The 23,762-nt window shown below is 42.9% G+C and overlaps 1 protein-coding gene across 2 annotated transcripts in view; it reads right to left on the reverse strand.

Annotated features, from left to right (window-relative positions):
- The window catches only part of LOC149776733 (sodium-dependent glucose transporter 1A-like), a 37,595-nt gene extending 14,471 nt beyond the window's left edge, over nt 1–23,124 (reverse strand). Inside the window, exon 1 of one of the 2 annotated variants that reach the window (XM_089941264.1) lies at nt 23,017–23,124. The gene's annotated coding sequence lies outside the window, so the exon portion shown is untranslated. Of the gene's footprint in view, nt 1–23,012 lie in introns of both variants that reach the window. The other variant, XM_089941263.1, reaches the window with a different exon arrangement.
- Between the last annotated feature and the right edge of the window lie 638 nt (nt 23,125–23,762).

Genomic DNA, 23,762 nt, shown 5'->3' on the forward strand with positions numbered 1-23,762 from the left:
CTTTTCTTTCTACAGTCCAAATGTCTTTTATTATCTTGACTTGTTCTCTCATCACTTTCCTCATCATCTCCTCTGCTTTCATCATTTGGTTTAAACCCCATTTCACATAGGACCACTCAGTCCACTCCAAAATATCTTTTAAAAAACACCTCACTTCAATAGCATAATCAAGGGCCTCTTTCAGTTTACCTACTTTCACATAGTCAAGTTTACCTACTTTCACATAGTCAAGTTTTATGAAGCCTCTTAACTTTTTAACTTCCTCTTCAATCATGTCCCCAATCAGATCCCTGGCAAGTTTTAGACTCGTCACTTGACTTTTGACAAAGTCCTTAGTAACTTCATGCATCCACTCCTACTCTAGCCTTTCCACCACATAGGCTGCATCTGTCATCCAGTACCAACTATCCTTTAGCTCATTAAATAGTTCAATACTCATTTTCTTGGGTTCTTCCGTAGAATGGTTCCAACGACGGACGTGGTGGGTTTTTATAGTGAAAGCGCGGACGTGATGGAAAACATCCCCCTAAAAACATAAAATTGATCTTACCTAGATCATGACCTAACAACGCGCGGACGTGAAGGAAAACATCCCCCTACTTTCTCATTTCATATAATAAAACCCTAACTATACTCTCCACATACGCTAAGAAACAATAAAGAAACCCATAATCTACTATTCACACAAACTTACTTGCGCAGTTACAAACACAAACACAAACACATACACTCGCACTATGAATAAAGAGTTAGTGTTTATATTCACACTACTCTACCTACACACATTGGCAAATCGATGGTTATTTCTTTTCTAGAGTATTGGGTAGCCCTGAAAAGGGCTGGGTTTTTTTTGGAACTTCCTGGACACCTGGTTAATGGTGGCACCTTCCAAGCCTGGCGCCACGTACACATCTTGTCCCCCAGTTACTTTTTACCTTTTGGGGGGAGAGAGCAGAGGCAGGATATGTGGCTTCAGAATCCCAATTTTCGCTCTCTGGGATTCTGAAATTTCTTCTTCTCTCCTTTTCCTCCTCCTCTTCTTTGTTTTTTCTCTCCTCCTCCTCTTCTTTGTTTCTTCTTTCATCCTCCTCTCTCATCCTTCCGTCTTCCACAATGGCTTCCGCGGCCAGTTCATTCAACAGGCGCCTGGCATATTCCAGATGCACATGAAGTTCCAGCAGTTTCGCCAGTCTCGTGTTCATTTTTGGTGTTGATCAATCAACAAGGGTAGCTGGACTGCCGAACGAGTTTCAATTTATTACTGAAAGCGTGGACGTGATGGAAAACATCCCCCTAAAAACATAAAATTGATCTTACCTAGATCATGACCAAAAAACAACGCGCGGACATAAAAGAAACACTCACTCACTTTTTATGCTACCCATTACTATTCTAAAAAATATTTTTCATGAACCACTTCAATAGACTATCCACATACGCAAAGCAATCCAATCTAACCCTAAATCTACACCTCAAACACCAAAAAAGACATCATTTTAATCTACTATCCACACCAACGTACGTGAGCACTTACAAACACAAACACACAAACAGACAACACATACCCTCACATTTTTTTAAAAAGAGTTAGTGTTTATATTCACACTACTCTACTTACATATTGGCAAATGGATAGTTATTTCTTTTCTAGAGTATTGGGTAGCCCTGAAAAGGGCTGGGTTTTTTTTTGTATTTTTGTTTGCTATGGCAATCATTTTTTAGTTTCTAAGAATGCGATGTCCTCTGAGGATAGACTTTCTGGCGATAGGTCTGCTTCTTCGGAAAGAGAAGAATAACTCTTTGGTGTCGATACGACAATCGACAAAGCCTCTGTCAGGTTCAGGTTGCTGCTGCTGCTGTTGTTGTTGTTGTTGCTGCTGTTGCTGCTGCTGCTGTCTCTGAAGTCTGTATTTCTCTGTCCATTCTTCTTTTTCCCTGTTCACTTCTTCTCTGAAGAGCTCCTCTATCAGGTCTTCAGTGACTTTTAGCATTCTCACATTCTCTATCTCTTCTGGCTTCGGTATCAGACTGTGTCTGACCCTATGCAAATTCACGTAGGCTTCGTTGAGCTTAGCTAGTTTGGAGCACATCTTCGTAGGAGGATGAGTCGACAATGGATGGTTAGACTGGAAACAACCCCCGGTTCTTAAAGTCAAAGCGCGGACGTGAAGGAAAACATCCCCCACACGGTTTTCGAGTCGCAACGTTCAATGAGTGTCATGAGAGGGATAGTAAGAAATGAAAGAGCATGAATCCAACATTCTTATAGCTAAACAAACCACAAAGGCATTTTTTTTTCAAAACACAACATTTTTTATTCAATAATCACTTAACACTAAACAACAACAACTCTAACATATTTTAAACAATAATCCAACATTATAACATCAAACATTTTTTCTTCAAATACAGTCTACTTTAAACAGGGCTGACAACGTTGTGAATGAAATTGTGATTTCCACTGTTGGAAATCATTAGGCCATTGATGGACACTACGTTTCCTAGCTTGAGACAAAAGATAAGCATAATGGTCACAAAACCATCGATCTACTTTCACATCATTTCTAGAAGAAGAACGAGGATCAAAATGGGTCACTAAATGTTCTAAGGAACAGCCCAGGCTGCGATGATGCAGAAAATACACACAGTACTGTCCACACACCAAGGAATCTGTGCCTTGTAATTTCACATTATTGAATCGAGTGGTCTGAGCATTTCTTCTCATAAGGTCAATAATATCGTCTTCCAAAGGAGGCAATCCGTACGAATCGAAATATTCCACACATCCTTCTTGAGGAAAGTAGACGGCTACCCAGTGGGTTCCTGGGAGATGACTGTCGTCCGTGTTGATCACGTAAGCTTGATGGTCTTTAGGTTTGCGATGAGGGAGTTCATCTTTAGCACAGACGACAGGATTCCAAGAAGACGTATACGAACTGTGGTTTAAAAGGTAATAAAGTTCCCAGGTATCCATTGTTTTGTGTTTTTTCTTCTTCTTCACAGGTAATAATACGTTGTCAATTCGATCCTGACTTTTTGCTTGAAAATGTCTGACAAATAACCGTTTCTTCGTTTCGTCTCCTCACTCTGATTCAGGAGAGCTTCGATACGATGGATCTCTTGAGTGGTTAATGGTGGACAAGAATGTTCACGCAAGTCTTTATACCACTGGTGTAACACGTCTTTGTCCGAGATGAGACTCCAAGCTTCGTCCAGATATTCGTCCAATTTTTCTTCTTGACTCAGCATCAGGCATTTATCGTGTTGAATTTGACTGGGATGATCGTTTTGACATCCATAGCAATTTTTCTTGATCAATTCCGTTATTTTTTCCACCAAGTGTTTGGCAAAACAGGAGACTAAATGGGCTTCTTGTTCTGGCCATCTTGACTTCATCATGATCACTTCTTCTTCTTCCACAGTCTCCTCACATTTCATGTCTAAAGTTTCTCCACTAGGTAAAGAGGGAGAACAGACTTCCATGGTTTCTAATAATCTAGAATGACTTCTCTCAAACTGTTGATTTCTATCGTATTATCGAATTCGGCATACAGGATGACGTTCACCGTTTCATCAGGGACTCGGTTTGCAAACTGAATTTCCACACGAATCTGGCCAGATTTTATAGGGTGGAAATGTCCCTCGTCGCTGCCTTGGTCTGGAGTGAAATCGAAAGCCCACAAAGCGTAGCCTCCTGCGTAATCTTCGTACGTAATGCCGTGACTGGTGTTGGTTCCTAACTGGCCCGTGGCTTCGTACAGGGACAAGTACGATCTCAAGTAATTCATCTTGACACTAAAGTCAGGTTCGAAAGGTCGGGTACACAAGGTTTTGCCATCGCGACTGACTTCGATCTTGGACATGCCAAAGTGTCGAAAGTAGAAAGGATTTTTTTTTAAAGTCTCCGTTGAAGGCTGTATTCTCGACGATACCAAGGATTAAACGTTTGGGTAGCTGTCCTTGGAACAGATGATCTTCGATCATGGATCGCTGTCCCCTAGGAATGGTGAAGGTTTTCACTTCTACGCGTCGGATCGGATATTTGGCGGTTGTTCTGCTCAACGTCTGACTGATGTCGTTTCCCACTTTAGGTAACACTTCCACGCGTCGTACGTAGAGCCTGGCTTCCTCGATGACAGTTTTGCAAACGTCACTACCTATCAAATGGAAAGCGGCACTGCTACGATTCAGTCTCAGGCGGACATCCACCCCGTTCAGCAAATACTTCTCTTGCAACCACATGTCCAAATGCAAACGATCCCTCAGTTCTAAACTTTTGTTGTCTCCCATGATTCTGTCTCTTCGTTCTACAAATCCCGCATTGTGTTCTTTCTTTGGATCAATTTAGAATTCTTCAAACTGGCCTGCATCGTCAGCTTCCCATACCACACAGGCATTGAGACGAGTGTTCTTGGCGTCTATTCTGTACGTCAAGAGATTTTCCAGGTACGCTCGATAAGGGTAAGTATCCATGCTGCTCCTGACCAGTTTGTTGTTCAAGTACAAGTCCACTCCGCTAAACAAGGAATGCATGAAATTGTTGACGGGAGCTATTACATCAGTATTTTCTAGGGACGAATTGTCCTCTTCGACAACTTTGACTTTCAGGTACAAGTAACTGCTATTCAGATCGATGTAATCTTCGGGCTGTTCTTTGATTTCAAACTCGATGGGAGCTGAGGCTGTCAATGAGGAGACGGGGTGAAATTCCACCCATTGGGATTCTTGCATGGTCATCATGGTAGGGGGCATGGCAAACAGATCCAGTTCCCTCTTGGAACAGGCGCAAGACTCTCGGTGCATCATTTTTTGTTCTGTTCTTTCTCAATAATCGAAAACGTCTAAGTCTCGAACGGTTCTTCTTCTTTTCTTGATCTTTCTCGCTTGAAGTCTGGTGAAAGGGTGTTTTCTTCGTCGTCTCTTTCTGCCTTGTCCTTGCTGAATGCTTGACTCGGTAGCGTGCAGGGCATTTATAGGTGTGTCTCGGCGGCCCAAAAGGTCTTTACCCGTTTGCAGCAAGACATTTTTGCCTGCCCTCATGAAGGCTTCTTTAGGGTTTTGTTTGTCGATGATGGCATTTTGGAGAAATTCTTTGCCTTGCGTCAGTACCGCATCTTTCAAGGCGTGCAATCCGCGTGTCAACATCGGTTTCAACACCGGGGCCACCGAACGAAAGGCCGATTTTAACATATCTCCTAAACCGTGTCCTCGCTGTCGTGCAACCCCTCGGTACACTGGATACACGAATTACTTACGAGTCGTGAGAGAACCGTTTTCGAAAATGGAGTTTCACCGTGACTTTTCCTTTGGTGAATGGAATATTTTGTCCCAAATCTCCTTTTATAGTAATGTTGACCGTGTCCAAATACGACTTGCTGACCGGCAAATAGTGAGGATGGACAAATTCGCGGTGAACGTTGTAAGTGTTTCCACCTTCCTCGTCAGCGTTCGCGGCAGAATCCACTTTGAAAGGAATGACACGCAGTAACGGCACGGAGTTGTGTCCCACCACGTTGTACTCCACCACATCGGAGTACACAAACATCAAATTCAGCCCTTGGTTCAGTTCTACTGGGGTACGAAATAACTTGGTAAAAGACTCGTTGTCATAAACGATGGGTAATTCGTTTTTCTTCATCATGGTCATTCTCATGTTCATGTCTCCGCCCAACATGTCAAACAATTCTGGACAAAATAAGAAAGACAGGATTTTACGCCCTTCAGGAAATTTTATCAGGAAACGACGAGCTGTTTTGTGGTACTCCAGGGTGACGACACCTTTTTAGGTATCCTCCAAAGCTTTCAGAAACACGCCATTAAACCTTGTGACTATGGTGCTGACCAAATGTTGACCACTAAAATAATAGCCTGGGGGAACGAACAAGTGATAGGTGGTGTACTTTTGAGTTTTTGTGGAAGGGGTTTTCTTCTCATATTTGCTATGGGTATCCATCCACTGTTGCAATTGTTCGTCATAAACTTCCACCGTAAAATAATTTTGATTGGGAAGGACATTGAGGACTTGGGTAGGGTGAATCATTTCTACTAAAGCCACTTCCCAATGGGCTTCGTGATCTAAGGGGATGGCCTGAGGTAATTTGGCCGTGTAACAGCACAACGTGTTGTGGGGAAACGCCTCCATGGAACTGTCACTGGGTAAGGTTAAGTAAAATTGGTTTTGGTGACTCATAATTCCAAAGTTCTGTGGCTGTCCGAGGGGTTATTACTGGACGTCAGAGGCGTGTCTCCGCCCAAAATGGGGTTCTGGTTGTGGTTGTTGTTATTAGAGTGGTGACTGGCACTGGCACTGGACACAAGGTTCCCGTTCGAGGAGAATTTCAGGGAGGGATTAGGAAGCAGGTAACCGATGCAACTGCTCAATAAAATGGTCCACAATTGTTTGTCTCCTTCTTGCAAACTCAAATTGGCAATGGCTGCCCCGATGACACAATACACCACGAAGATTTGGCAGAAAAAGACGATTTGCGTTTTAGGCACACGTTCTCCACACCACACCCACAAGGGTTGTTTTTGTAAATCTTGCACAGAAGAACTGGGTGAAGAAGGAGTGGTCGACGTAGCTGCGTCTGCTGTGTGAAAGGGCATGATGGTCACTTCTTTTTATGGTCGATGACTTGCGAAGCGTCGATCCAAGAATCAAAACTGGGTGGATATCCTTTCCAACGTACTTTGACGTCTTTGACACGTCGTTTGCCTACTTTACGGGTTCTGCGTTCGAGAATGCTTTCGATGTCGTACAAGTCGTCTTCTTTTTTGGTGACACGTTGTAACTCGGGCAAATAAAACGTTCCTTTGAGCACTTCTCCGTTCATGTCTTCCAATTTATAGAAGGTAGGATAACGGCCATGCACTCGTCCAGTGACACGAAACAATTCGGTCGTCCAGTTAGGTAAGTAACCTTTGTCGAAAGTGCGTTTGGTTTTGCCAATGCGCACCCAATCTCCTACGACCAACTCTCCACTTTTCTTGGGGACAGCCCTCGTCGGGGACGTACCAAACAGGCGCTCAAACACCAACACTTCGTTCTCGGGAGTCACGTCTTGCGGGGCACGTCCGATGCTTCGATGGTAAGATTGGTTGTACGCTTGCACCAAGTGCGGTAAGATGTCGATGTACTTCAAAGTGTGGTGATACGTAAAATATTTCCACATGCGTTCTTTCAAAGTGCGTTGAAAACGTTCCACGATGCTGCTTTGGTTTCGGGATTCTCAATGGTAAAAAAATGAATGTCACGTTTCTTTAATTCTTTTTGGAAAGCTTGGTTCAGAAATTCGGTGCCTTTGTCCGTTTGCCATCGAAGAGGGTGACGACCGCTTTGTTTCAACACTCGTTGCAGGGCTCGCACTAACTCGCTGCTCGATTTGGAAGTGAAGGGTACGACACAGGCACATTTGGAAAAGACGTCGATGACACAAAACAAATATTTGTAGCCACGATTGTAGCTGGCCAAATGAGAGACATAGGCTAAACCGGCTTGCCATTGATGATCGATGCCTTCCACTCGGATGAGACTTCTGGCAAACATTTGTCGAATGGGTTTGTGTAAAGTGTAGGTAGTTTGTTCTTGTAACCATCGTTGCACTTGAGGTAAACGGAGACTTTTCAGTCGAGTTTTGGCAGCACGATAAAATTTATGAACTCCTGCGTAACCTGCAGGATGGGAGGAATCGTAGTAAATGATGGCTAAGACTTTTTCCATTTTTTTTTGTGTTTGTGTGTTAATAAGACACCACTCTTGGAGGATACTACTCTTTTTCTCTTGGGGTATTTTCTTGGATTGCAATGCTTTGCGTGTGCTGGCTAAGACTTTTTCCATTTTTTATTTTTTGTGTTGGTTGGTTGGTGTGTTAATAAGGCACCCACTCTTGAAAGAGGCTACTCTTTTTCTCTTGGGGTATTTTCTTGGATTGCAATGCTTTGCGTGTGCGACCGGCAATAGGTGTTGAAGAGGAGGAGGATGTCTGAGCGGGGGATATCGGTTCTTGTTTCACTTCTGTCTTCACTTCTGTCTTCACTTTCTTTTTCTCTTGTGATGAAGAAAGGGTGGCCATCATCTTTTTAATCCATCCAATTCTGGAGGTAGGTGGTGTTGTTAACTTGCGTACTTTTTCTGGCGGAGTTTGAAACCCTTCTTCTTCTTCTTTTTCTTTTTCTGTCTTGGTCACTGGTACTAGTCCTGGTACTGGTACTGGTGATGGTGCTGGACTTTTCGTCAAGGTCTTAAAATCTTTCAGAGTGGGTAGAGCTGTTTCGTCTAAAGCTTTCTGGTGAAAGAGTTGCAGTCGTTGCAAGAGTTGACCGTACTTTTGCGATTTTTCTGTTTCGGACAAATCTTGGCGATCCATTAAGGACTGCAATTCGTGTTGTAACTGGGACATCTCGCTCAAATGGGGATTGGGAGGTAAATGCGGGGTACGTTGTTCTTGCCAACGATGGTATTCCATCCATCGTTTGTAAGGTACTAAAGCTAGTTTTCGTCCTTCCATGGGTTGTCAGTGGTCGATTCTTGGGACTTCCGAGGGCCTTTTTATCTTGCTCCCACCAGTCCTCCCAACATGGTTCCCAAGACTCCTTTCAGTAAGGGGCCTAACAAGAGGGGTAAAATGCCTCCACGTTGGACCAACATCTTCTTCTTTTGACGAATGGGAATTTTCTTTTGAACCATTTGGCGAAGAACGTGACGATGTTTGCTTAAGCATTGTTTCTGGTGTTTGGACAAAGGGATCGTGTCTTTCAAGACGTTCAAACAACATTCGCACACGGTATCGATGACCTCTTTGGAGGCCGATTGAATGAGTTGTTTTCGTAGAGGTGGAGAAGCTTTGGACAGGACAGATAACATGTCCCCATGTTTGACTAAACGTGGTGGTAGTCCTTTTCTTTTCTTTCCTTGGGGTTTTCTGGAGGGTGACATCTTTGAGTCTTCAGTAGCACCAAAAAACACTGATACCCACGACTTGGTCACAGGTCTTTTTTATACTGGAACGCGTCGCCACTGATTGTCTTTACGTCGTATCAATTTGAGGACAGGCATGACACGTCGGGCAGGGGTACGCAACGGACTAAATCGAGCCAGTTCTTGCTTGGACAAATCCAGTAAACTTTGTAACATGCCCGATCTTTCTTGAACTTTGATTTTGGGAGAAGGTACTTTGTGAGCAGCAGCCACTGCCACTAAATTGGAGGGTCCTGCCACTGGGGAAGTTCTTTTTGGGGTCATCAACGGAGAAGTTCTTGGTGTGATCAACGTCTCCAAGTACTCTTCAGTTCTTGGTGTCATCAACGGAGAAGTGGACGAACGTGAGGATGCCGGAGACGCAGTCACTGCCGTGGCAGATCGTGGTTTGCGAGTGTAAGGTTGCGTCCTGGCCGAAGTGCCTCTCTTGCGACTAGTTTTCTTCTGTGGACTTTTCTTTTTCTGGGGACTTTTTCTCTGTTTCTTTTTCTGGGGGCTTCTTTTCTTTTTCCGGGGTGGTGTCTGGTCAGAGGAGGGTCCCGCCACTGGAGAAGTTCTCCTTGGGGACTTGGTCTTTTTCTTTTTCTTCTTGGGGTTTCGTTGGACTTCGTTGGACTTTTTTCTTGGGTATAACTTTAGGGGCATTAGGATCCCATCTTAAGAGAGAGCGAATGATGACCCCTCCTAGAGTATCACTCCCTCCAGGTTTCAAAATGATTTGTTTTTTGGTTTGAGTGTCGATGCGGAGATCGGCCAGTTGAACCAAAGCGACTTTGTTTCGGTCGAAAAAGCGTTTGGTTTGATGAGGAATCTGAATGATTCCTTGGAGTAATTGACGTGCCGTCACCGTGAACCATCGTAAGACTTCTTTGAGACTAGCTTCTAAGACACGAGCTCGTATTTGTGGATTTTTTTTCTCGACTGATGCCATACAAGGCACGAATCAATTTGACGGGAAGATGCGACTGAAGGGACGTCATGTTCACACTGTGTGAGACAGACGAAAAAAGGGTCTGAGGTTTTTATAGATTTTTTGATGTGGAGTGAAATGAAGTCGAGGACGGAGACGTGTACAGGACAGGCCCTCCGTCTTGACACCAGTGGTGAAACAAGTGGGTACGAAATCGGAAATCCTCGGGGGTCGTAGGTTTCAAATCGACGAGCAAATAGGCGTGTGCCGTTTGAGTGGCATCGTCGTACGCCTGAGTCAGCCAAGGCGTTCCTAACTGTTTGGCTAAGACTTGCACTTGCGATTTATCTCGAGGGCTTTTAAACAAGACCACGTAATGCGCATTGAGACTGATGGTGCGATGGGCTTTACTTTGTTGAAACAAATTTTGGGTGATGTAAACGACACTGGCATTACGGTGATGCCCTTTGCGCGTGAACCACAGTTTAATTTCTTCTTCGTCTTCTCCTAACATGTCGTCGAAAATGACCAAATGAGTTTGACGTGAGTCAGAGACGATGCCGTCGTCTTCTTTAGGAATGCCTTCCACAAACACGATGGAATCGCCTTGACTTTCTCGCAAGAGGCTGTACGCCGATTGCCACTCTTTGTAACACCACACGATCCGCTGAGGGGGCCGATCGATCAAATGATGTTTATGTTCGATCAAACGTTTGACGAATTCGGTTTTACCTGAACCGCTAGGTCCAACAATGAGCATGTTAAAAGGATGGCGAAGATACAAAGCCTCCCAACTGGCACGATCTAAGTGTTCGTCGATGACTTTGACAGTAGAGGAAGCGGGAGCAGAGACAGCAGAAGTAGCCATAGTGTCAGAAATGTCACTTGTGACACGAAAACAAACAAGACAAGAGTTTATATACTTTTTTCAGAACACGTTTATTGAATGTTTTTTTTCAAACATGAATACGAAAGACAAAAATACATAAAAGCCAAAGGCTTAAGTACAAGGATAAAAGGAACATGATAACCATTAACGTGGAATAAACACAAGTGTCTGTACAACAACATGTTTTGGGTAATGTTCTAACCAGTTCTATAGTTGGGGGTAAGGTCACACAAGTGTCCTCCCGAAAGGGTCTTTCAGGCCTGTCCACGACAGTCCTGTCCTGGGTGACGGGTTCTTCTGGCACCGTCACTAACACGGGTTGAAAAGTAACTTTTTTCCTTGAACAACTCTCGTGCATACTGGGCCACTTCTTGGGTCCAAGCCTCAAAACCCCATTCTTTCCAGGCACGGACATCTGTCCATTGGGGGTGTAAGTCACAAGCTACACACACATCGTCATACACGTCTTGGGTAGCTAAAAGTTGACGAATCTTTTTTTCCTGTTGAGGTCGAGAAGTATCCAGATGAAAACGCAAGGCTTTGAGCAAAAGGAGTTTTTCGTGACCATTTAAGGCCATGGAGGTGGTAAGTACTGATCGTAAAGAGTCCACAAAGAATCGACTGGTAAACGAAATCCCAGAAAACAAGTCACTAAGACACACACCACTTGTCGTCCCAAATTGAATGGATGCAGTTCTTGTAATAATCGATGGTAATGATCCACGGTTTGAATATGGTCATTGAGTTCCTTCCACGGAATCTGTTCAATAATATGTGACATAATCCGTGGCATGGCAACTTGATTTTATAGTGTCTTTGTTTCGGAAGCAATAAAGGTAATTTCTAACTAAACATGTTCGTTCTCCAGTAAGGAATTTAAATGTTACATACTGTAACTGAAACGTCAGAGTTTGTCTAGATGTTTCGTCTTTTTCTAAGCAGATTCCACGTAACAAATGTTGGTAATCCTTTAACCCGTCTTCCTCAATACGTTGCAGTAAGTGAATCTCGAAGTATCCAAAATTACGAACGTCTAGTTCATCATCATTCACAAACTGAAAGTGTTCAACAAGGTCTGACCACTGAAAAAATTTCTGACGAATCAGTCCTCTTATACCATTCAGGTACCAGTGGTTAAAGATCTGGTGACGTAACGGATGCAATTGTTCTTTACGTTTCACTTGTATTTTCACCAGTTCTCGGTAAATCCTTTCTCTCAACTCCTCAGGCAAGCCCAAAATGTTCTCTTGTAAAGTATCCATAAGTATATACACTGTTTTTAGAATCCTTGGGTGGTGGCCAATAGCCTCGTTTACCTTTGTGCCTGATGTAATATCCACTCATAATCAGACTTCTTATACTTTGGAACAGAGCATAATTTAAAAACGGTTCAATCACTTTGAGTTTGCGTTTCACTTGTATTTTGATCAGTTCTCGGTAAATGCGTTCTCTCAACTCCACAGGCAAAGCACGAATGTTCTCTAGCAAAGTATCCATGAATAGGTCATACTAAATCCTCTTTGGTCTGACACAAGACATGTACTGTTTGCACAAACATGGTTTTAATTCATTGTCGAATCTAAATCGTTTAGTTACTAATTTACACGTTACAATTCGTTCAGAAGTTTCCTCTTTCACCAAGTTGACATTGTGTTCAAGATGTTGGTAATTCGCTAACTCTTCCTCTGGAATTTGTTGCAGTACGTTTACAATGTAGTAGATAGAATCGTCAATACCGAACCATTCCTTTTTAAAACCAGGGGGTTGTTGATCAATGTCTGTCCAATGGAACACTTTCAACTCAATCAGTCCTTGTATAGCATTCAGGTACCAACGGTTCAAACACCGGTGACGTAACGGATGCAACTGTTCTTTACGTTTCACTTGTATTTTGACCAGCTCTCGGTAAATGCGTTCTCTCAACTCCACAGGCAAAGCACGAATGTTCTCTTGTAAAGTATCCATGAACAGATTATGATAAAGTTACTTCAATGTCTCGGTCCCACTAAGGGTAAGTAATGACAATTCGGTGACCATCGAGCATGTTCTACGTAGCCCGAATCTTGCGGTTCCCAGTGGTGAAGTGACACACCGCAACTGAAGCACTTGACTTTATCTCCTTCGCCCAAGTAGAAAAATCCGGCTCTGGCTAATTCTTCGGGGGTCGATCCTCCCAGATACTTAGGCCATTTTCCTTTGAACGATTGAAGACGATTTTCAAAGTCGCAGTATTCCGACAAACGCACAGGAAACGAATATTCGTCTTTCACAGGTTCGTTTCGATGAGGGTTGGGTGACATGAACAGGAGTTTGCTCAGGGCTCGATGACATCCGTATGGGGGTAGACGTGAAGGTGAACATTCCCCTTTAAAACGAAACCCAGTAAAATGTCCAAGAGGACGAGCGGCATCACTTTCGCATCCCTCAGGTTTGACACGCACAACATCACTTTCCATGATAGGGGTAGTGACACTAAGTTCCCATGATGCTTTACGGTATCCCTAAGGTCACAACGTACAGCATCGTACCCATCGCAAGGCTCACAATCGCATTCCACTTCCGAAGCCTCACACTTGAATTGTGCCTTTCTAAACAACTTGTTCTGTGTTTCTCTGAAAGTATTCATCTTGTTCGCTTGGTCTTGGTAGTCACAATAAACTATCGATCTTGCCTAGGGTTCCTTTTTATATACAGACCAATACCGACCTGTCCATACGGTAAGGTGAAATGATTTGGAAGTCGCACTCGCTTCTGGTACACGATTTGATAGACTTTTTCCAAGGGTCGACTGACGATGTGGTGAGTGGGTAAACGTACAATCTTGTTCGGTTGATAGGTGGTCACTTTAAAGTTTCCATCCTCTCCCGATTGCAAGGCTTCTTTCAATACCCCAAAGTTGACCACTCGACTGGTACGATAATTCAGAGTCAGTCCTTTCACTTTGCACGTCGTGTGCACTTCTCCTTGTTTGTCACGGTATTCGTAGCCGTAATTTTTGGGACCGCCACTGACGAAACTTAGAATCTTGTCGTCGGGATGCTCGTCTGTCCAGGCTCCTAAACGGTCTCCTTCGATGTCAGGGTGCTGTTGACTCGGGTGATCGATGTAAATGCAACTGTCCGTGTCAAAGTACAGGACGCGTTCCCCTAACAGTTCTAAAGCTTCGTACAATTTTAAGCGAGCATGGGCTGTCACATAAGCCGCAATGATGACATTTCCAAAAGGGTCGTCTTGTACAAAGTCCAGATCTTCTTCGTAATTGATCAAGACCAATCCTCTCGAACGACGTCCACGTGTTTCATGTATTTGGTTTTGTCGTGAATCATTTGGAAGTAGCGGGAAGGTTCTGTCAAATACTCCGTCTTGGGTAACCACGGTCGTTGTGCCATTTTACCCCACAAGCAATTTAACATCACTTTGGCAAACGATCGCCTGCCTTCGTTTTTCTCGATGTGGTCTAAAGAGATGCCTTCTTGTTCGTAGTATTTCTCTTTGAATTGTATTTGGTCTTCGGGAGTGTGACACCAGGAAGGATAGCCGCTGGCTTCTTGCTTCAGTTTCAAAAAGGCATCCACGTAGTCGGCGAAAATGCCTTTCTGACTGGGATCACCCTTGTGGTATTGTTGTGTCTTGGGAAAGTGGCAAATTTCGTACACTTCTAACAGTTGGTATCCCATGTCCAGAGCTTTGAACAATTCTACGCTAACCTAGGTTCCCGTCAAGGCCCGTTCTTCCTGGGTGTGCTGACAAGGTTGGTCTTGGTTGCACGTTTCGGCACAAGTACGGCACAATGGAAACATCAGTTTGCCTTGACAATGGTGAGGTAAGACGGGATGGTACAAGTCCGTGGGAGGTAAAACTTTACACTTGATCAAGCCTTCATATTGTCGAATGTTTTTCAGGTCGATGTGTTCCGTCAGCAATTGCGGGTGCCCTACAGGAAAGCGACAATATTTGCACACGTAGGGATACAGCGAACACACGTCCAAGTATTTGATTTCTTCTCCTTTCTCTTCGTCGGCTTGGTACAGCAAACAGGTGGCATTGGTCCTTCCTCCGTACAAACTGTCCCTCGGGTTCAGCGGGTCCATGAACTGGTAACTTTCCACGAGGCGTTTAAACTCGGGATCGGTTTTCATACGGTGATCGTACTCGTGTTCCCACATTTCCACCACTTGGTATCCTTGCTGTTCTAACTTTAGGCGTCGCTGACAAGTGTCCTGGTACAAGTCTTCCATGGTTCGTTGTAAAAACTGATTTTTAGTGCCACGGTCAGGGTAACAGACGGGACATCCGTGAAATAAGCAACCGTTAAACTCGTACACGATCTTGGGGTTTTCTAAGTCCCGGCCATCGACCGAATACGTTCCGATGGTCTTTTCGCCCCCTCCGTTGCGGGCATGCTGAATCCACTTGTCTTCCTTGTCGCACAAGTAATGTAACCAACGTAGGGCTTTGACCGAGTATTGACGTTTGACAAAGTTGGTCGTTTGAGGGCTGATGACAGCCAGGGTGTTTTCAGGCATGAATCGTTGTCGATACACTAAGGAACACGCTTTGGCAATGGTGCAAGCTTCTTTCAAAGGATCGACCCCTCCGTGTTCCATGGACAGTTCTCGAAATTTTCCACAGCAACGCCGTAAAATGTCCACGTCGGAACGACAATACTTTAGCATTTCTTCTTGAAAGTCGAAAGGGTCCGAGGCGTGAGCCTGGTACCAAGCGTAGAAAGCTTCTCGTTGTTCGGAACGCATGTTGTCGGGGTCGTAATAGTGAGCCTCAGGCAAATGGGGTAGAACGACGTGTTGATTGGCTTCCGTATTGAAAAAGTGTGGAAAGTACCCTTTAGCCATTTCTGTCATTCCAAACGTTTTAGGCATTCGACTCAAAGGCATGGCCAAGTAACTCATCGAATCTTTAAACTGCACTTGTCCCACTTGCATGAAAATGATTTTGGCTCCGTTCAAAGTCACTTTAGGACGCTCGGTACCTTGTTCCGTATAGTATCTGAGAAGAAACTGTCCATCGTATCCGGAGAAATTGTGAGCCATCACCGTGGCATGACGATGACAATCTCCGTAACGTTCGATGTCCTCTTGGCTCCACGTCTTGTCGATGGGGTCTAAAACCCATTGGGCAAAATGGGCTAACGTGTTCGGTCCCCGAAAGATTTTTTGACGCCCTCCAGGAATCTTGCTGCAATGAGGGCAATGACTGAAGATAGGTTCTTGAATGCACTTCTCGCACGCTCGATGAGCCACGCAGAAATTAGGAATGTGAATGCCGGTCTCTTGCATGCATTCGAAATCGAAAAAGATGAAACTGCCTTTCTTCTTGTGACCGTCCTCTTTCTCTGGTGGGGGTTGGTATTTTTGCACGTAGTATTGGTGTTCCAAGTCCACGATGTGGTGACAAATGTGACATTTTTTTCTTTCCTCGACATACGTGTGCCTTGGCAGTATTGGTACATAGGCCTTGTCCACAGGTAGGGCACAATTTCAGGAGTTGACAAGCACATTTCTTCTGTGAATCTTGTGTTTTCAAATGTTGTTGGTAACAGGTAGGGCTGACAAACGTGCGCAGACAAGTTGAACAAGGCACTGGTCCTTCGCTCAGACAGGGTGGAGAGGCCAAACATCCTGGGCATTTCATTCCACAATGCTTGTGTTGCTCTCGATTGTTATAACCATAATCACATTTCTCACAATAATAAGCATATCCCAGGAATCCGGTGATGGTGGTAATGGTATCGAAATGGTCATCGTGATAATAAACATGAATGTATTTTCCATTCTTAAAATCTTGGCCTCGAAACAACAGAGGCCCGCGCATGTCTTGAGGGTGCACTTTCAAGGTATAGCGTGGAGCTAGGACATCTTGCAATTTTTGCATCTCAGGAATGCCACAGAGTGCGTCTTTGGACAGTCCGGCTTGTTGTAACAGGAGTTCTGCTTCGTTTCGTTGTTTGGCTCGATGGGAACGTTGAATAGTGTTCCAGGTTCTTTTCCATTCTACCGTGTCGTTCTTGTTGGCATAGGTTCGTCCCACCACGATGGCACGAGCTAAACACATCTGGTCATGAGTGTTGTTAATTCGGACGAGACTCTTTTTGGTGTTGCGAAGGTCGTCCACCAATAACATCTTTTTGCGTCCAGTTCCTTGAGGAGGAGAGACGTGGGTCATGTCCAGTGTGGCTTTACCATCGGTGATGTCAAACTGATCATTAGATTGTTGTACGTGTTGAATCTTGTCCATGACTTTGGAAGCGGTCAATTCTGCAGGGGTGCTAAACTCGATCCAAACAGGGGATTTCAAACTGTCGTGTTGTATGGAAAGTCTCAAGCGATCGTCTTCTTTGGGTTGACATTGTCGCTTGAGTGCAGTGAGCAAAGAATCCCACACCCCAGTGATAAACACTTCTGCTTTTTCTAACGGCACTTCAGCCTTGAAATCTTTAAACTTCACTGTGTATTTGTAAGCCGTGGTTCTAAATTTTCTAGAGGAGCGCTTTTCCGTCTCTCGAATGGAATAGTATTTTTCAGGGTTGACTAAGGGTGGTGAACTTTGTTTAGAGGGTTCAGATTCTGGTTCACTCATGTCCTCTTCAAAATCACTGGCATGAATCTGTGCCAAGACTTCAGCTCTGGTACGAGGCGATAGATCACGTTTCTGCCTCTTACTTTCTTCTTCTTCTTTCTTGTCGAATGAATAGGATCGTTTCATCTTGAGTGCAAAACGTCAAATGACTCAAGTTTAAACACCATGGACTAATTTATAGTCATGGCAGACCAGCGTATATAAAAGGGTGTGTGTCTTGTCCTTTCACTATTCATTTCACTCTCAAGCCGAGCACAACGATGGAAGAGACTAGCCAAATCGAACGTTTCGTCAAAGCTTTGCGAGGGGTCATTAGAAAATTCTCTTCAGACCAGCCGACGGACTACTCTCCTTCCTTTCGAGATAAAAGTCAAGATACTTGCTATATCTGTCAGAAGAAAGGGCATTGGTCTTCAGAGTGTCCAGACCGTCAAAAAAGAAAAAAAAATAGGGGCTAAAAAAGACAAAAGTCAAGATACCTGTTGTTATTGTAAAGAAAAAGGACACTGGTCTCCAGATTGCCCAAAAAAGAAACAAGAGGAGTCAGAAGAAAAAAGGAATTCTTCAGAGGAAGAGAGGGATTCTTCGGAAGAAGAGAGGGATTTTTCAGAGGAAGAAAGCAGACAGGTGAAGAAAAAGAAACAGGAGAAGAAAAGAAGAAGGGAAGAAAGTGAGGAGGAAGAAGAGGAAAAGAGTGTGACGGTGAAGACATTTAAAAAACAGAGAGACTAAAAAAGGAGAAAGAAGAAGTCAATAAACTTTTTATTAAAGTGTTCTGTTGTGAATTGTGAATTGGATTGTAACAATGGATAAAAGAATAAATTAATGATGTAAGGTAAGTGTCTTTGAGTTCTGATTTTAAAATAAGAAGCTACACTCACGCACTCATACAAAGACACGTACTATAGGGGTAAAAATGGGCTGTTTATTATTATTATTATTTTTTTGAGTTATTGGCAAATTGAAAGGCTATCTCTTTTCGAGAAATGTGGGTGGCCCTGAAAAGGGCCTTTTTCTTTATGGTGCAGGGGTGAGTTCAAGCAATCAACTTTAACTGCCTTAAGCCTTTGCCACGGCCAAGGCCTACTTCTGGACTGCGTAATGTTGATGATGATGATTGGGTTGAAATCACTAAGGGTGGTACGGTAGGCTTAGTCACAGGGTTAACGTGTTTAGCTCGGGAAGGTCGTATTCTCTTCGGTCGTAATAAAGAAGTCTGATACATTTATTTCAGACTTCTTAACCCCGCTAAAATGTCCAACAGTACCGTGACCGTTTGATTTTCACCCTCTTGTTTCTTTGCTGCTACTTCTTCTTGCTGTTGTTGCTGTTGTTTTTTTTTCTTACCTCTTCTTCTTGCTGCTGCTGTAGGAGAAAAGCTTGTTCCGCTTCCTTTTGTCGTTGTATAAATTTCTCCAATTCTTCTTTCTGTCTCTGTCTAAAATTCTCCACTTTCGGTAATGAAGAAGGTAACGAAGGTTCCGGAACAAATTCTTGCGAGGTAAGAAAATCCACAAAATCCCAATTCACCTCTTCTGAAAGTAAGTCCGGGTTCCCTTGGGCAGTCTCCCCTGCTGGTGCACCCCAATGGATCGTTTTCTGAGTTTCCGTCATGTTGAATCACTGTCGCATAAATTGACTGCACACAAGCGCTAGCGAATCTATATAGACCACGTGACGTCACAGACTGCTCTCTTCGGATTGGATGCGAGCTGACTGAATTTTGTAACGCGTGTTCGGATTGGTGAATGAACTCAATCCGTTTCAATCCTACCTCTACCTATAAATAAGCGCAGTTCACTGCATTGATTCACCTGTTCTCGTCGCTTCAAGACGTGGACCACAGTTGAGTCATCCACCCTTGTGTCTTCCATGATGTTCAGGACGGACATGCTCATGTATGTCCGATCCAAGTGGACCGTTGTCCACAGGACAAACACCAGCCTGTGGATACGTAGGATCTACGTTGAAAGACAAAGATGCCTGAAAAGAGTGCTGATTTACGGGCCAACAGTGAAACGCAGCCTAAGGACAAGAAGAAGACCAATGCGGTGCCATTTATGTTAATTAATACATTAACATAAACCCAAAGGCCCTTTTCAGGGCCACCCATATTTCTCGAAAAGAGAATGACTTTTCAATTGCCTACCCATTTTTTTAAATTTTTTTTAAAAAAAAATCCCATGTTCAATTCCCCTTGTACGTAAAGTGACCCACGATTTATCGCCATGTTAATTCCACTTGTACGTAATCTGACCCACGATTTTTCGCCATGTTAAATTTCCATTGTACGTAATCTGACCCGGGGGGGGGGTCTGTAATGCTAATTCCCATTGTACGTAAGTGCCCCTATTCACTACTTATATATATATATATATATATATATATATATATATATATATATATATATATATATATATATATATATATATATATCAAACTCTGGCGCTACTCACGTTAGAAGTCATAAGTTTACCCACAATTTCCAAAGACTTCCATATAACTTCAGTTGTAAATTAGAAAGCCCGACGTGTCCGTTTTGTAAGTAAATTTTACTCTAATCAATGCAAGACCACAGATCTCAAAACCTGCCAAATATCTATCAACCGCACATATGCATGGTTTCGCTTTGTACCGCCAGCAGTTCACGCCGTAGAAACTATACAACCAACCCTTAACACCAGAAACTGTCTTAACTACGCCACCTTAGGCCAGTCAATTCATGGTTTTCAGGCACACTGCGCCAGTACAATTGCACCACCTTTGCCACCATGGCGACATAAACGGTATCTGCCGAGTCCCTTCTTATTGGTTCCGTGGTGTGATTTACCGGTTTCCTACCGTAAATACTGCCACTGCAATCACACTACCAATGTACACCACTAGATTTTATTAGGGACTCTATTATTCCATCGACACTCACTCGGTTTGGAACTGAATTCACTACTAGTGAATCATGACATCATGGAAACTCACTAACACTTTACTCCGTGACGTTTGCTCCTAGTAATTAGCTGATTATTTCGGGCAAAGGAATATTTATGTTGCACCGAATTCCAATAATCAGACAAGTAATCACAAAAATCTTAAGAATTCCTTTAAACGTGTCGCTTTAACCAAATGCGCATACTCTAAATTTATTACATTACCCCCGCCTTTAAAAAGACCACTCGACCTCGAGTGACACAAACGACGTCACACTTCTGTGGTTTAATCAAAATGTAAGACTTTCCCCAAAATCATCCACCAACCCGATTAATGATTCCCAAACATGATTAAGACAAAACTGAATCAATGAACTTGTCCCTATTAGCCCGTCACTCAACATCCGCAACTAAACTTTCTTCTGAATCACTAATTGCTTATAAGTAAACTAAATGTCAACAATAAAAACAAATTAACTAAGCTGAATCCAACCTGAAAATGGTCCAACAAGTTATTCAGGTTCAAACTATCTCAAAGCAATCTTCGGAATTAGGTACAGGAAATGCTTCTCTACACATAGATCTCTAACAACAAGACAACAAATGTAACACAGGACTATTTCTTTTTACCCGCAAAACTCGGGTCTGGAGTTTGCGTTTCAAACAGGATACACGTCTCCCTATAGACCTTAGCGCACAACATATTTTTCTGGACCATTGCCACAGCGACCGAACATAACCATAAGAGAACCTACTCCCAGAAGCAAACGTTTGGAATACCATCACATAAACGATTCAATTATACTGTGGTGTGCAATACCATTACTTCATGCTGCAAAATAATTAACATGTGCTATGAATTGTCCTTCACAACTTTCCAAATAGACACTATTTCATCCAAGCAGACCATTCAAACTATGCATGATGGAAACCACATCGGACCATTACGATTGTCAAGATGGTAGCGCATAATTTTTAAAATACAATGTACGAAGCAATTTCCAACTGGCATGTCGCTAGCAGGTCAATGACATATATAACACAGAAACCTTCATGTGTACAACGAGGTCAGAGAATGCGTTCTTCAGAGAATAACGTGTCTCTTCCGAACCTCAAAAACAAGTCAGCCATGACCTCAACGCCCAACTGGCGATACACATTGTCATCCAAAGACCAACGCTAGACCTGACGCTGCCGTCGATCAGCGGTTCACCACAAGTACCAACTCAGCATGGACAACAACAAAGAAGTCCATCAACCTCCAAACAATCATACATAACACCATCAGCTTCCCTTCTCAATTTAGGTTTGCTTCACTCACAGCTCAAACCGGGGCCCCGAGTGGCCGAGTGGTCTAAAGCGCTCACCGTTCCGGATCACTGCCATCTCACCTCTGTCTGCGTGGGTTCGAGTCCAAGGCTCGGCTAGCGTGGGTACGTGGGAAAGCCTGCCAGTAGCTTCTCGTGGGTTGGTGGTTCTTCTCTGGGTTTTCCAGGGTTCTTCCTCCACCAGTTATACTGGCCGCCATGTATAGCCTATCTAGTGCTGAAAAATGGCGTTAAACCCTACAAGAACAAAAATAACAATCATAGCTCAAACCAAGCAAATAGATATAATTTACCAAACTCTGGTTCCAAGCAGCAAACAACTTTTAAAACTGTTCTGAACGAACAATGCAAACGATCAATCTATACAACGTATTCACCTGAACATAAAATAATTGGACATCTGTCATCACATAATTCATTCACTAGAAACACACTATTTACACGCCGATGGGCGCAGATTAATTTGATTTTAACTGCGCGACTTCTGTATCTCAATCAGTCTTTAGCTTTGTCTTATGCCCAACCAGTTTAATAATCACGGGGAAACGATTATTACCCACCGATACCCTTAACAAATGGAACTATATATATAGTTCTATTTCATGCGTTTCCATCATCTATGTAATTAAGTAATGTCTGTCAGTTTGAAAGCAAAAAGAAAAACAAATTTCGAATAAAAGGGCAGTAGCTAGACTTAAAAATAAGCAGCTCGACTCCTTTGTTTTAGCTATAGATTTAATTACTAATTACTTTTAGCTAAAACATTATTATTATTGTCGTCTTTTTTCTGGACACTAGCATTAAGTAAACCCTACACACCACCACCCAAACATTGAAGCAGATGACCACTTAATTACCCCCACGAGCACCACAATGGCTGTTCTCAGTTAGCCAAGTTATCGGTTCAGAACGTTCTTCATCGGCATCCAACTCATTTTAAATGTTATGCTGTGATAAAGTGTTAATGATACCAAAGCCATGTTCTGTTGTATATCTTAATCTAAGGACTGAAAAATCAGTCTGAATGGTCTGGGTCTCTGTCCGCTTTGTGGCCACAACTACGCCAATCGTTTGTTATTTGTTTAGACAATGCAGCACTGTTGTTTTATCGATTTGGTAAAGTATAACACTCCATGATTATTCAAATACGCCGAGTGGAAAAGAAAAGGAAACAACTTCACACACGGCTGCAAACGTATCTTGTTACTTGCTGTTTATATTGACTTGCAACCGCTCAAGCGTAGACATGCATGTATCAATACAAAATGACAGCTCAGCACTGACAAAGAGTGCGGCCTAGCTGTGAATCTCTCAGCTAAACATGTCTCATAAGACTTGTCACAATTATCATCTACTCATTACAAGACAAACAAATAAAGTAACATACCTACTCGTGTAAGTCCTATGAAAGACCGAGCCAATATTTGTTGGAAAATTTCTCACAAAGCGTCACTACGTAACACGATATTGTATCCGGAAATAAACAACACAACTAGCTGTGATTGGTGCATTATCAAAGTTCATGTTAATGTCAGGCTGGTTTATATCCGGCTTAAAATAAAGTTAAGACGCTTGAAAACATGTGAGATTGTGTTAATTCATATCTAGATGATGTCTTGTGATCATTTTTAATTTAAAAAAAAAAATTCAGATGTAACACAGATCATTAAAAATGAATATGTTGTGACTGGATAACTCATACCCATGTTTAGTTCCAGCAAAGTTATCTCTCTTAAATGCATTCTGTCCTTGTCATTTTGGCGATCTAGTATTGCCCTCTATAACTGTGTGCAGGGCCGGATTTAGACATGGTGAGACCCTAAGCTATCGGAGGCTGTAGAGGCCCTATTTGGTAAGTGTGAAAAGAGAATAACGCTGTGCAACAAGTGAACTTGGCCATTTTTTATGCTAATTATTACAATGTAAATTATGTATTTTATATAAAATATATTGCATAGATAATAATAGCAAACATATGCAAAAACTCACGGGTTAAATTATTACTTAAATATAAATTATAATAAAACTGTAACAAATTTTAAAAAATATGAAATTTTGAGAGATCCCTTCAGACTGTGAGGCCATAAGCCATAGTCTGTTCAGCTTATGCCCGAATGCGGCTGGAATCGGATATAAA

The sequence above is a fragment of the Sinohyriopsis cumingii genome, chromosome 18 (assembly GCF_028554795.1).
Source record: "Sinohyriopsis cumingii isolate HCF-2022 chromosome 18, ASM2855479v2, whole genome shotgun sequence".
Taxonomy (NCBI): domain Eukaryota; kingdom Metazoa; phylum Mollusca; class Bivalvia; order Unionida; family Unionidae; genus Sinohyriopsis; species Sinohyriopsis cumingii.